This window comes from Triticum urartu, chromosome 3A, assembly GCF_056163025.1.
Source record: "Triticum urartu cultivar PI428250 chromosome 3A, HENAU_Tu73, whole genome shotgun sequence".
Classification (NCBI taxonomy): domain Eukaryota; kingdom Viridiplantae; phylum Streptophyta; class Magnoliopsida; order Poales; family Poaceae; genus Triticum; species Triticum urartu.
In genome coordinates this window covers 257,336,460-257,351,390 of record NC_141875.1, presented here as the reverse complement: position 1 = coordinate 257,351,390, position 14,931 = coordinate 257,336,460, and positions in this window count along the sequence as shown.

Below are 14,931 nucleotides of genomic sequence, written 5' to 3'. Positions count from 1 at the left end.
ATCACAAAAATACATGGCAAGCACCTCTGTAAAGATGGCATGGCATATAACAAAACACATGTGGAGCTCAGGATCATAGCATGCACACATTAATCATGGCAAAAATGACAAAAGGCCATTTGCTGAAACAGATCTAACATAATCCTCACACAGCCCTCTTCCAACAGCATTTCGGGCATCAAGATGAGCTCAAATGAAAATGATGCAATGAGGTGAAATGATGTACTCGTCGAGACGAACATTTTGATATGCTACACGCACGAATCAGAGCAACGGGTGATGAGTTATGGCATGATGAACATTGCATAAAATTACTGGAAACTAGGACTTATTAGAATTTTAGCGAGCGTCGAATAGTAAAACAACGCACAGGCGGGATATATCGGGAGCTCACCACTGGGCTCGGCCCAGGAAGGAGGGAGAGGAAGGTCGAGGCGGGCCGGTTGGAGCTAGGTCTGGGAGGCCGAGGCCCACGTGCATCCCACGCGCGGTGGCTGTGTGTGTGCTCGTCGTCTTCCTCGTGCTCCCACACAAGCAGGAGCCATGACGTGGTCAACGGCGGCCGGGGAGGGTCTCCGGCGAGGCAGGCACGGTAGGGATCGGCGGGAATGGACGGATCCAGAGGAGAGGGTGCCGGATCCATCCTCGGAGGAGCTCCAAACGGCACCGGGAGCGGATCGGGGCGGCGTCGTGCTTCCTGTCGTAGTGCAGAGAGAGATGAGGAGAGATCGAGAGAGAGAGAGAGAGAGAGAGAAAAACAAGAAACAGGGCGACGGGGAGGTGCGAGCTCACCGGGACGGCGGCGCTCTGGCGCGGTGCTCGTCGATGGTGGCGAGGCAGCGGGGTGGAGGCGCTGGTGAGGTCGGGCGGCAGAGCGCGGGCCCGACGCGGCCCGATTCGGCCCCGGGGCGGGCCGGATCTGGGCCCCGGGCGGCGGCGGCGAAGTGGGGCGGCGGGGTGCCACTTGGCGCGACGGGAGTGGCCCAGGGCGGTGGCGCTGCTGATGTGGCACGACCCGATTGGTCGGAGTGAGGTGGAGGGCGCGGTGGACATGTCCGGCGCGGTGAGGACGCATCCGGCGGCGCGAGGGAAGGGGTTTTTAGGGTTTCGTCCACGAATTTTGACGGGGTGCACATATATATAGGTAGAGGGAGCTAGGAGAGTCCAAATGAGGTGCGGTTTTCGGCCACGCGATCATGATCGAACGACCGAGATGATGGAGGCGGTTTTGGTGGGTTTTGGGCCACTTTGGAGGGGTGTTGGGCTGCAACACACACGAGGCCTTTTCGGTTCCTCGGTTAACCGTTGGAGTATCAAACGAAGTCCAAATGGCACGAAACTTGACAGGCGGTCTACCGGTAGTAAACCAAGGCCGCATGACAAGTCTTGGTCCAATCCAAAAACGTTTAACACCCACACACGAAAAGAGGTAGAAAGGGACACCGGGTGACATAGGAGCGCCAGATTGCAAAATGGACAATGGGGAAAATGCTCGGATGCATGAGATGAACATGTATGCAAATGAAATGCACGTGATGACATGATATGCAATGCATGACACGCAAGCAATGACAACGCAACAACAACGAATAACTGGAGGACACCTGGCACATCGGTCTCGGGGTGTTACACACATCATGACCATCGCATTACCTGAACCTGCAACTGTTGTTGTAGTAATATGTGAGCCACAGGGACTCTGCAATCCCATTACCATGGGTATCAAGACTAGCAAAGCTTAATGGGTATGGAAAGGATAAGTGGTGAGGTTGCAGCAAACGACTAAGCATTGTATGGTGGCTAACTTACGAGTACAAGGATAAGATGAGAAACTACGTAGCGGTCACAAACTAGTAATCATCAAGAAGTGATGCTGAACTACCTATGCTCAAATATAACCCAACCGTGTTCTCTTCCTGAACCTCGTCGAAAAGGGACAGTCACGGTTACACACGCGGTTGGTGTATTTTAATTGAGTTTAGTTCAAGTTCACTACAACCGGATATTAAAAACTCACAACTGCCACATAACCGCAGGCACGGCTTCCGAAAGATCAAACCCTGCAGGGGTGTCCCAACGTAGCCCATGACAAGCACTCATGATCAACGGAGGAAAATCCTCCTCCCAAAACAACCCAATCAAGCTTAGAATCCCGGTTCACAAGACATTTCGACAATGGTAAAACAAAACCAGCAAGGCTGCCCGATGGGCCGACAACCGATAGGAGCCGCACGTATCTCGTTCTCAGGGCACACCGAATGGGAAGACGTCGGGTTGGCTGAGACCCTAGTTGCCAAGGGGGCACCGAACATTGCCCGGTTTGGACCAACACTCATGAGGAGCACTAGACCGCTGGGTTGACTAAGAGACCTCAGGGGCCGGCAGGTCCCTATGCAAATTTTTAGTTGTTATTAGGAAAATGGTAAAACCAATGTTTGGCCTTGCTGGAAGAGTTTTATTCAAAGCGAACTGTCAAGGGGGGCCATAAACCCCGTCTGTGTTAGGAATGCAAAATCAAGGAACATAGCACTGGTATGATGGAAACTAGGGCGGCAAGAGTGGAACAAAACACCAAAAAAAAGGCAAAGCCTTCCACCCTTTACCAAGTATATAGATGCATTAATTAAATAAGACATATTATGATATCCTATGATATCCATGTACCAACATGGGACAACATGCAACTGCACCTGCAACTAGCAACGCTATTAGAGGGGCTGAGCAAAGCGGTAACCTAGCCATACAACGGTTTGCTGGGATGGTGGAAAAGGTTAGAGGTTAACATGGCAAATTGGGAGGCTTGATAAACAAGTGGTAGGTAGGGTAACATAGCGATAACATCGAGACAACTAGCATATCAGAGATAGTAGTGGTATCTAGGGTAACGGTCATCTTGCCTGAAATCCCGCTAGGAAGAAGAACGAGTCCATGAAGAAGATGAACGAGCGTAGATGAACCAAGCGAAGTCGAACAAATCCTCACGATCGCAACGAAACAAGAACTATCGAGAAGAAGCACAACCGGAAATGAGAAAACAACATGGTAAACACACAACACATAACATGATAGGATGCTCAACCAATTACAATGCATGACAAGGCTACATGATGCTACTCATGGCAAGAGACGATACATACAAGAAGCCCACATCAAAGCTAGTTTAAATGAGGTCGGAATCAACATACACCAATTCCGAAAACTCCCCATGTGCAAATTTCGAAATTGTCCCAGATCTGAATAACACATTATGTTGAAGTTGTTAAACAGCAAGTTAATATGCACCATGATGATCTACACATCTTTCTAATCAAGTTACATATAAACTTCACTTAATTCGGAGCTACGGCCTACAAGATATGAGCAAAACAAGTTAAACATGGCATTGATGCAAAATGCATGCAAACATCAACCACAAGAACTCAAATCAAGGATGCAACATGACCTAATGAAACTACATGTAAAACCAAGCAAGTTTCATATAGAGCATGCTCAAAACGGAGCAACGGTTCAACACATACACTCAAAACAAGATATGACAATAATCTACCTAAACAGCAACTAGGCCCTTTGCAATCATCAAAACAACATGCTACAGGAACCATATAAGCACAAACTTGATATGCACTTCAAGTATGGATTGCGTACTTCAAATATCATTAAGGTTCAGGTTCATAGGGGTGACAGGTGGTGGTGGCTGGTTGGGGGCGCACAGAAAAAGAGGAGGTTCAAAAATGACAAGGGAGGACGTCCATATATAGCAGATTTGCTAGGGTTTGAGGTCTAGGGGGGTGTTTTTCATCCCTCCGATCTCGATCGAATGTTTCTGCATGTGAGGGTGGGTAAGCAAATTCTTAAGCTCATTGAAAGTGGTATCTTGGGATGGTCCCCAAACAAAAGGCGCATTTTTCTTGCTCAAAGCATGCAAAGGTGAAGCAATGGTGCTAAAGTCCTTCAAAAATCTATGGTAGAAACCGACTAAACCAAGGAAGCTATGCACTTGATGCAAGTTTGTTGGTTGTGGCCATGCTTTAATAGCATTGATCTTATAGTCATCAACATGAACACCCTTAGAGGAAACAACAAAATCCAAGAATACTAGCTTATCAACGCCAAAAAGGCACTTTTCCATGTTAGCATAGAGACACTCTTTTTGAAGAGTTTGCAAAATGGTTCGAACATGGGTGACATGATCTTTGAGAGATTTGCTATAAACAAGGATATCATCGAAGTAGACCACAACAAACTCACCAATGTAAGGGCGAAACACATAATTCATAAGATGCATGAAAGTACCCGGTGCTTCAGATAAACCCATAGGCATGACTAACCACTCATACAAGCCAAACTTTGTTTTGAAAGCGGTTTTCCATTCATCACCATCTTGTATGCGGATTTGATAGTAACCACTTTTAAGATCAATTTTGGCAAATATAGTGGCACCACTAAGTTCATCAAGCATATCATCAAGGTGTGGAATGGGATACCTATAGCGAACGGTGATAGCATTGATAGGTCTACAATTGGAACACATGTGAAAGCTAACGTCTCTTTTTGGCACAAGAATGATCGGAACGGCACAAGGACTCAAACTTTCGCGCACATGTCCATGGTCTATGAGATGCTTTACTTGCCTTTGTATTTCTTTGGTTTCTTCGGGGTTGACGTGCTAGGGAGCTTTGTTCAGAAGTGGTGCTCCAGGGATGAGTTCGATGCGGTGCTCGATGCCTCATAGTGGACATAGTCCTGGAGGTAGATCGTCGGGGAAAACATCTTGGAATTCCTGCAAGCGAGAAGACAACACTAAAGGTAGAGTGTGAGAGGTGTTAGCTTTTGGTGCGTCGTCCTTGCACAAAAGGATGTAGTGTATCACACTAGATGGGTTCTCACACACTTCTCTTATCTCACGTTTGGTGGCAAAGAGAACTAGGTTCTTCTTTTCGCTCATCGTGGAGGCACTCGATTTGGGCTTGTGGCGCTCACTCTCTTTTTGGTGGTTCCCTCTCTCACTATTTTCTCCATGATGGGTGGCTTGCTTGTCGGTGATCACTTGGCTTGGAGACATAGGGCGAAGTACGTACTCCTTTCCTTTCATCTTGAATATGTAGTGGTTTCTTCGGCCGTTGTGGATGACATCTCTATCAAATTGCCATGGTCGACCAAGAAGAAGGTGGCAAACGGTCATTGGAACGATATCACACTCCAAAGTGTCTTCGTAAGCTCCGATTTTGAAGGAGACTTGCACTCTATCTTCGACTTAAATAGTGCCAGAGTCGTTTAGCCATTGAACTTTGTAGGGATGTGGGTGCTTCGTCTTGGGCAATTGGAGCTTGGAGCAAAGTTCTTCACTTGCTAAGTTATGGCAACTCCATCCATCGATGATGACCTTGACGGACCTTCCATTGATGCCGGCCTTGGTATGGAATATGTGGCATCTTTGGTCTTCTTCTTGGTAATGTTGAAGGGTCAAGACCTTGGAGACAACGAGAGAGGGACTTGAATCTTCATCACAAAAGACTTGTTCCTCTTCATCATTCACTTGCAGGTGCATGGTGACTTGCTCAAGTGCTTCCATTTCTCCTTCACTCATGGAGTCGTATGTACCATCGTTGTTGAGGATCATGGTCCGCTTGTTGGTACACTCGAAGGACTTGTGGCCTTGGCCTCCGCATGTGAAGCATGTGAAGGAACTTGTCTTGACGGTCTCATCGGTTGGGGTAGATGATGATGAAGCTCTCGGCTTGAAGTTGCTCGTTGTAGGAGGATGACTTGATGTTGACGAAGCTTTCTTGTAACTCGACATGTCGATGTTGCTTGTAGAAGGATTGGATGATGTAGACGGTGTTGAAGTCATTGAAGCTTGGATGTTGGAGAAACCATATGACTTGGATGAGACCTTGGCATACTTGAAGTCATCTTGCACTTGACGTTCCGCTTTGGTAGCTTGATGCACTAGCTCATTGAGCTTTGAGTATGGTTGGAAGTCGGCGATCTTCTTGATGGGGTGATTGAGTCTATTCAAGAAACATGCCATAGTTTGCTCATCATATTTCGTGACATTGGCTCATATCATTGAAATCTCCATTTCCTTTTAGTACTCTTTAACGCTCTTGGTTCCTTGCTTGAGGAATTGGAGTTTCTTGAAGAAGTCGCGGTTGTAGTAGGTAGGCATGAAATGTGCTCTCATGACATCTTTCATTTGCGCCCAAGTAGTGATGGGTGGTTCACCTTTTACCTCTCGGTGCACAATGACTTGTTCCCACCAAATGAGGACATAGTCTTAGAACTCAAGGGATGCCATCGCAATCTTCTTCTCTTCTTCATAGTTGTGCAAGCGGAAGATTTTGTCGACCCTCAATGCCCATGAAAGGTACTCTTCGGGATCATTGCTTCCATTGAACTTGGGCAGGGTGAACTTTAGCTTGCCATAGCGTTGCTCTTCATTGTGTTCGGGTCGGGGATGATGACGTCTTTGACAAGGAGGATCGTCTCTCACGACTTGCTCTTGCCGTGGAGGATTTCTATTGTCTTCTTGTTCTTGTTGAACTTGATGTTCTTGGCAAGCTTGTGGAGGAACTTGTCGAGCATGACGTTGCACGCGAGCTTGATATATTTGTTCTTGAACTTCATCGCGATGTGCTTCTTCATGTTCACAAGCTTGTCGGCCTCGGTTGGCTACGGCTCGACTTGATTCTCGGAGGGCACGTTGCGCCTTAAGTGCTTGAGCTTCTCGCAGTTGTTGCTCTTGACGTTGTGCCTCGGCATCTTGTGCTTCTTGGTGAAGACGCACTCGCTCTTCCTCTTCGTGTTGGCGTTGTCGTTGCCATTCTTGTGCTTTCTCAAATGTAGCTTGGTTTTGACGATTTCGTTGTTCTTGAGAGTTGGTGTCGTGTAAAGGGTTGCAGTTGGCTTGACGATCTTGGCGTGCGGCACGACGAACAGTGTTCGATGTTGGTGTCCTTGATCTAGAGATGGTGTAGTCGGAGTGTCAAATTGAGCGGCTCTGTCTTGATGAGGACGAAGTGGAAGAAGAGCGGTTGAACAACAAAGCACGGATCTCGTCCATTCTTCCATCGTTCTCTTGCTTGTGGTCGTCGAGCTTGTGGTCGAAGTAATCTCTTGTGCGTTGCTCGGAGAGGCGCAAGTCGATGGCGAGGTTGTTGATGTGTTCACTCATTGCATGTTGCTCTTGATGCAAAGCACGTTGTGCACCAAAGAGGTGGCTCTTTGTGACGTAGGAGTTCATGTCGTCGTCTTTCCTGATGAAGAGTGGGTTGGTAGAATTACTTGGCCTATCCATCATTCCAAGAGAAATATGTGAGTGGGAGAAAGAGAAGAACGTATACAAATGTACCTTGACCGATGTTGAAGATGGATCAAAGATCACACTAATGTGGAACAAGGAAATATCACAATTGGTACCAATTCTTGTCGGTTTCTCACACCTACACAAGTAAAAGCTTATGGTGGAGCTCGGTTAGGATGGTGGCACAAAATTTGATGCAATTGTTAGTGAGCTTCAATAATGTTGGAAAATATTTGCAAAGTTGCAATGCAACAAGTATACCAAGCAAAATGAGGTACACGGAAACACACGCGGAAAGAGATAAGTGGGGTCGTGCAACTAAGGATGAGCCAAAATGTGGAATCCACGAAAATGCTCTTGTTGCACAACACTATAGAGACGCTAGCATGATTGCACAATAGGCGGATACGAAGACTTGTGCACAACCTACTAAGCAAAAATGCGACGACTTCTATCCCAAGTATGCTATATGTATGGTGTTTCGATGATATGATCCAAGATGATCTAGTATGGCAATCTTAATGTTGTATGATGCTATGGTTCTTGCTTAAAATCTCTTTGCTCGTCTTAACCTTTTGCTTAAAAGCTTGTTTGGCTCTCTGCCGTTTGAGCTTTTTTCTCATGCAATGCTTCACGAACAAAGATAGCAATTGAGTATGCGATGACACTTCATGACACAAGAGATGATATGCACCAATGCTATGTATGTATGCTATGAGAAGTATGATCACTAATGTGCACAAGTCATGTTGCCAGCAATACTCAAAGGCTAGTCTCGATGGGTAAGCGATGCAAAAGAGTAAGGCTATGATGTCTATCAATGCAATGGCAAGAATGATGTAGCATGATACCAAGATGAGTTTACCGCTCTTGCTTACGGTATGGTGTCAAAATGGTGTAGTGGTTGTTGTCGATGACGCGTCCGTGGCAAAGACAAGCGGCGGTGATGTTGATGTCGAACCATACATAAATAGCCGAAACACAATAGGACATGGAATCGCAACTCAAATTCTCAAAGCACAATGTGGCAGAAACATATCGGAGTGCGAAACGAGGAAGCAATGGTGGTGGTATGTGGAAGTGGTGATGGTGTAGAGGTATGGGGGTGCCTAAGCGGGGGTGGAGATGGAGCGGTGGTGGTGACCGAACTGAATTTTTTCAGTTTCGTCAGGGAATGCTGGACGTCCAGTGGAGGAGCGGTCGTCCGGTCGTCGGATGTCCAGTGGCTAGTGGACGTCCGGTGCCTGGGCAACTTTGGGCACGGGAAGAACAGCTAGGGTTCGTGATCGAGAGGATGAAATTCGTCAAATCCGGGCGATTTTGTGGATGGAAAAGGTGTAGACGAAGGGGAAAAGGTAGATCCACTCAAGGCAAAGCAAATCCACGGATCAAATCCAACAAAATTTCATCACACCAACAAATCACAAAAAAAATTGGGGCCATTTTTGTGTGGAATTTTCGAATTAGTGACAAAATAAACAAAAACAAGGCTAGAAACACAACGGGGAGGCTCCGAAATCGTGATCAACGTGACTCTAGATACCAAGATGATGTAGGGTGGAACCCTAGATGACCAATCTTTCACAAAAGGAGCGGATCCCGTGATGAACACGAGGAACACGAGGGGAATCACGAGGATAAACACGAGGGGAAACACAAGATAAACACTAAAACCAACAAGATTGATCACACATATGCTAGATCCTCGAAACACGAGAGGAGATACAAGACCCACAATCAACAAGGGACGATACACGGTAACCGGTTCTTCTCCAAACGAGGTTTTTCTAGGGGTCTTCTCCATGAGGTGGTTTGGAATCCAAAGGGATCTTCTCCAAAGAGGGGACGCGGTCTCTCTCAAGGAGTAGATCCGATGTGGATGAGAAAAGCTCTATCTCTAAATGAGCTACTACTTTGCTTACCCTAGCTAGGAGGAGTAGGAGGTCTATTTATAGTCTTAGTTCAAATGGGGACGAAGTGAGGGGGTACATGGGCCTCGGGCCCGAATCCTATGTGCAGACAGGTACCGGACGTCCGCTGTGGACCGGTCGTCCGGTGGCTCGTGAGCGCCGGACGTCTGGTGGTCACCGGACTTCCGCTATTTCCGTTATGTGATGGAGGTGCCGGACGCCCGGTCACTTCGGACTTCCTCTAATTTTGGCTCGGGTGCGGTGGCGCCGGATGTCCGGTCCTGCCCGGTCGTCCATTCGCTGGGAGGTGTGGCCGGTCGTCTGGTCCTGGCCGGACGTCCGCTCGCTGTAGCTTTTGGCTGGGGCTTCAGGCTCCGGACGACCGGTCGTCCGATTGTTGTAGCGTTGTTGGCCTTCCTTCTTCATGACCTTGGCGCTTGGTGTCCTCGTCATCTTGTCCAACGGGTGTAGCTTCTCCGTGGCTCTCCACCAAGTACCTTATCACGCATATTGTTTCCGCTTGAGGTAGTAGCCATGTCTAATGTATAGAAAGTGGTAGTTCGGAGAGGAATGAGTTCACCTTATCTTCGATAGCCTTTGCTCGTGCCTTGTCATTCGTCCAAGTGGTGTCAGGGGAGACGTAGGTAGGTCCATGGGGATGATCTTGGGATGCTCCGCATCACCATATCTTCCATACCAAGGCCGGCATCAATGGAAGGTCTGTCAAGGTCATCATCGATGGAGGGAGTTGCCATAACTTAGCAAGTGAAGAACTAAGCTCCAAACTCCAATTGGTCAAAACAAAGCACCCACATCCCTACAAAGTTCAATGGCTAAGCGATTCCGGAACTATCCTAGTCGAGCATATGGTATAAGTTTCCTTCAAGATTGAAGCATACGGAGACACTTGGGAGTGTGATGTCGTTCCGATGTCCATTTGCCACCTCCTTCTTGGACGGCCATGGCAATTTGACCGGGGCGTCATCCACAATGGGCGAACAAATCACTATAGCTTCAAAATGAAGGAAAGGAATATGCGCTTCGACCTATGTCTCCAAGCCAAGTGATCACCAACAAGCAAGCCACCCATCATGGAGATAATAGCGAGAGAGCGAACCCCCAAAATGAGAGTGAGAGCCACAAGCCCAAATTGAGTGCCTCCTCGATGAGCGACAAGAAAAATCTAGTCCTATTTGCCACCAAAAGTGAGATGAGAGAAGTGTGTGAGAACCCATCAAATGCCATGCACTCTGTCCTTTTGTGCAGGGACGAGGCACCCCAAACTAACAACCCTCACAATCTCCCTTTAGTGTTATCTTCTCTATTGCAGGAATTTCAAGATGTTTTCCCTGATGAGCTACCTCCGGATCTACCGCCACTACGAGGCATCGAACACCACATCGACCTAATCCCCGGATCACCTCTTCATAACAAGGCTCCCTACTGCGTCAATCCTGAGGAAACCAAGGAGATCCGATGGCAAGTACAACAACTCATCGACAACGGCCATGTACGCGAAAGCTTGAGCCCTTGTGTCGTCCCGATAATCCTTGTTCCCAAGAAAGATGGTACATATCACATGTGTTCCGATTGCCATCCTATCAATGCTATTAATGTGTGTTATCATTACCCCATTCCACGCCTAGATGATATTCTAGATGAGTTTAATGGAGCCGCAATTTTCTCTAAGGTTGATCTTTAAAGTGGCTACTATCAAATACGCATCCAAGGAGGTGATGAATGGAAAACCGCATTTAAGACCAAATTTTGCTTATATGAATGGCTTGTTATGCCAAAGGGTTTATCCGAAGCACCCAGTACTTTCATGCGACTCATGAATTTTGTTCTTCAACCCTATATTGGTGTATTTGTTGTGGTCTATTTTTATGATATCCTTGTTTTTAGCAAATCTCTTAAAGATCATGTCACCCATCTTACAACTGTGTTGCAAACCCTTAGGAAAGAGCGCCTTTATGCTAATATGGACAAATGCCTTTTTGGTGTTGATAAGCTTGTTTTCTTGGATTTCGTTGTGTCTTCTAAGGGTGTTCATGTAGATGAATCTAAGATCAATGCTACTAAAACTTGGCCCCAACCAACAACTAGCAACAAGTGCGTAGTTTTCTTGGTTTAGCCGGTTTCTACCATAGATTTGTGAAGAATTTTAGCACCATTGCTTTACCTTTACATGATTTGAGCAAGAAGAATGCACCCTTTGTTTGGGGACCATCTCAAGATGCTGCATTCAAAGACCTTAAGAATTTTCTTACACATGCTCCATTGCTTGCTTTGCCCAACTTCGTTAAACCTTTTGAGATACATTGTGATGCTAGCGGTTATGGCATAGGAGGTGCGTTAATGCAAGAGAGGCGCCCCATAGCCTACTTTAGTGAAAATCTTTCTGAACCGCAACTCAATTATCCCATCTATGACAAAGAGCTATATGCTTTAGTGAGAGTCTTGCATGTTTGGGAGCATTATCTCCATCCTCATGAGTTCATTCTTCACACCGATCATGAAACACTTAAGTATCTTAAGGGTCAAACTAAGTTGAACAAGTGCCATGCTAAGTGGAGTGAATGCATTGAGTCATTTCCTTATGTCATCAAGTACATCAAGGGTAAGGACAATGTTGTGGCAGATGCACTTTTTCCCGCATATGCATGCTTGTTACTCAACTTGAACTAAATATCATTGTCTTCACATAAAAGACTTGTATGCGCATGATCCTACATTTGCTATTCCGTATGCCAAATGTTTGACGCATACATCTTGGGAACGCTATTACATCAAGGATGATTATCTTATGAGAGCTAACAAACTTTGTATCCCTGAGTCTTCTCTTCGTTTGTTACTTCTACAAGAATCTCATGGAGGAGGACTAATGGGACAATTTGGACGCGACAAGACATTCGCTACGCTCTCCAAGAACTATTTTTGGCCCAAGATGTTCTGCGACGTCTCACGCTTCACCAACCGATGGTCTACAAGTCACAAAGCTAAGTATAAAGCTCAATCTCATGATCTTTATATGCCTCTTCCTATTCCGTATCAACCATGGGAAGATATTAGCATCGATTATGTGCTTGATTTGCCTAGAATGAGAAATAGAAAGGATTTCGTATTTTTTGTTGTGGACCGATTCTCAAAGATGGCTCATTTCATTCCTTACAACAAGATAGACAATGCTTCACATGTTGCAAATCTTTTTTTAGAGAAATCTTGCGCCTCCATGGAGTACCCAAGACGATTGTCTCGGACCGCGACGTCAAGTTCTTGAGTTACTTTTGGAAGACTTTATGCGCCAAGCTCAGAATCAAGGTTTTGTTCTCCTCGGCATACCATCCACAAACCGACGGCCAAATGGAGGTGATGAACCGCACACTCTCCACTCTACTTCGCGTCTTGATCAAGGAGAACATGAAGGAGTCGGAGGAGTGTCTACCCATTGCCGAGTATGCCTACAACCGCGCCAGACATTCGACTACCGGCAAGTCCCCTTTCGAGGTCGTCTACGGTTTCAACCCGTTGTCCCCATTGGACATTCTTCCTCTACCACTACAAGGACGCATCAATATGGACGCAAGTGCCTGAATGAACTATCTCATGAAGATGCATGAAGATACAAGGCACACCATTGAGCGCCAAGTACAATGACTCGCGACTAAGCTCAGCGTCAACAAGCAACCCATGATATTCAACATTGGAGATCTTGTGTGGCGACACCTTCGCAAAGAAAGCTTCCCCAACGAACGCAAGTCCAAACATCTACCATGAGCCGATGGACCCTTCAAGGTGCTTGAGCGCTACAACAACAATGCCAACAAGATTGACATCCCACGCGACAAGAACTTCATGAGAGACATCTTCAATGTCAAAATCTCTCCTCGTACCATGGTGATGAGGATTTCGATCCAAGGTAGGATCTTTCCCAAGGGGGGGAGATGATGCGGAACATCCCATGGTCATCCACATGGACACTACCTCAACTATCCAAGCTCCAAGTGGGCCCATGACAAGAGCAAGAGCTCATGCTATTCAATCCGAGGTGACATCACTCCTACTTGATTTCCCCAGTGAGACATGGCTACTGCCTATGTCCGAGACGCTATGTGTGATCAGGTACAACGCACAAGCCATGGAGCCGAGAGCTGAGGAAGAAGAGATAGGCATCAACTCTCCGTCCAGCTCGGAACTTCCGGCCAGAACCCGGAACCTCCGGCCGACCCGGAACCTCGGGCCTCCAACGAACCAGACCAACCCAGGCACGAAAACTCTCTAGTCAGCCCAAAACCAGGCCGGAACCTGGCCCGGACCTTCCGTCCCTCGGACGCCAGCCGAGCTCCTCCCGTGCCAACTCTCTGGTTAGGCCGGACCCTCCCCAGAACCTGTCCTAGAACCTCTGGTGCCCGAAACTTCCGGCCTCGCCCGGAACTTCCGGCCCTGCCTGCGTGCAGTGACTTGGGCCAAGGCCCATGTACCCTGTTGCCCCCGAGACTATATATACTCTTCTCCTGCCTATGTTTTAGGGTTAGAGTTGTGATAGCTCATATGTGAGATAGAGCCTCGCTCATCTATCTGGATCTACTCCACCGAGAGAGACCATCGCCTCTTCGGAGAAGATCTAGTTGGATTCAAGACCCCTAACCGGAATACCTCAAGACCTCCTCAAGGAGAAGAACCGGTTACCCTTTGTATCATCCCATGTTGATTGTGGATCTTGTACCTCGTTCGTGTTTCGAGGATCTAACATATGTGTGACCGAATCTTGTTGGTTTGAGTGATTACTCCCGTGTTTCTCTTGTGGTTTCCCCTTGTATTCCCCGTGTTCTTCACAGGATCCGCTCCTTTCGTGAAAGATCGGGCGTTCAGGTTTCTACCCTACATCAAAATCTCAAAGAGAAATTCAATTCATCACAACAAGATAGAGAGGGGAAAACACCATATGATCCAACTATATTAACAAAGCCCCCGATACATCAAGATCATGCCATCAAGAACACAAAAGAGAGAGAGGGAGAGAGAGATTAAACACATAGATACTGGTACAAAACCTCATCCCCGAGGGTGGAATACTCCCTCCTCATCATGGCGGCTGCCGGGATGATGAAGATGGCCACCGATGATGATTTCCCCCTCTGGCAGAGTGCCCGAACGAGGTCTAGATTGGTTTTTCATGGCTACAGAGGCTTGCGGCGGAAGAACTTTTGATCTAGGGTTACCATCGGGGGTTTTGGATTATTTGGCAATTTATATGGCGAAGAGGCGGTGTGGGAGGCCACCAAGGTGGACTCAACCCACCAGGGTGTGCCTATGGGCCCAGGCGCGCCCAGGTGGGTTGTGCCCCCCTCGGGGCACCCCTCTGGTACTTCTTTGGCCCACTGGTGGTCTTCTGGTCCAAAAACAATCTCCAAAAAGTTTCACTGCGTTTGGACTCCGTTTGGTATTGATTTTCTGCCATGTAAAAAACAAGCAAAAACAGCAACTGGCGCTGGGCACTATGTCAATAGGTTAGTCCCAAAAAATGATATAAAGTTGCTATAAAATTATTGTAAAACATGCAAGAATGATAATATAATAGCATGAATACTTCAGAAATTATAGATACGTTTGAGACATATTAGTGGTGGATGGAGGAGGCTGGTGTGGGGATGGTGTTCTAGCGCGGACGGTGTATGAATGGGAAAATGGAGGGAGAGGTGCGGGGAACCATGTCTT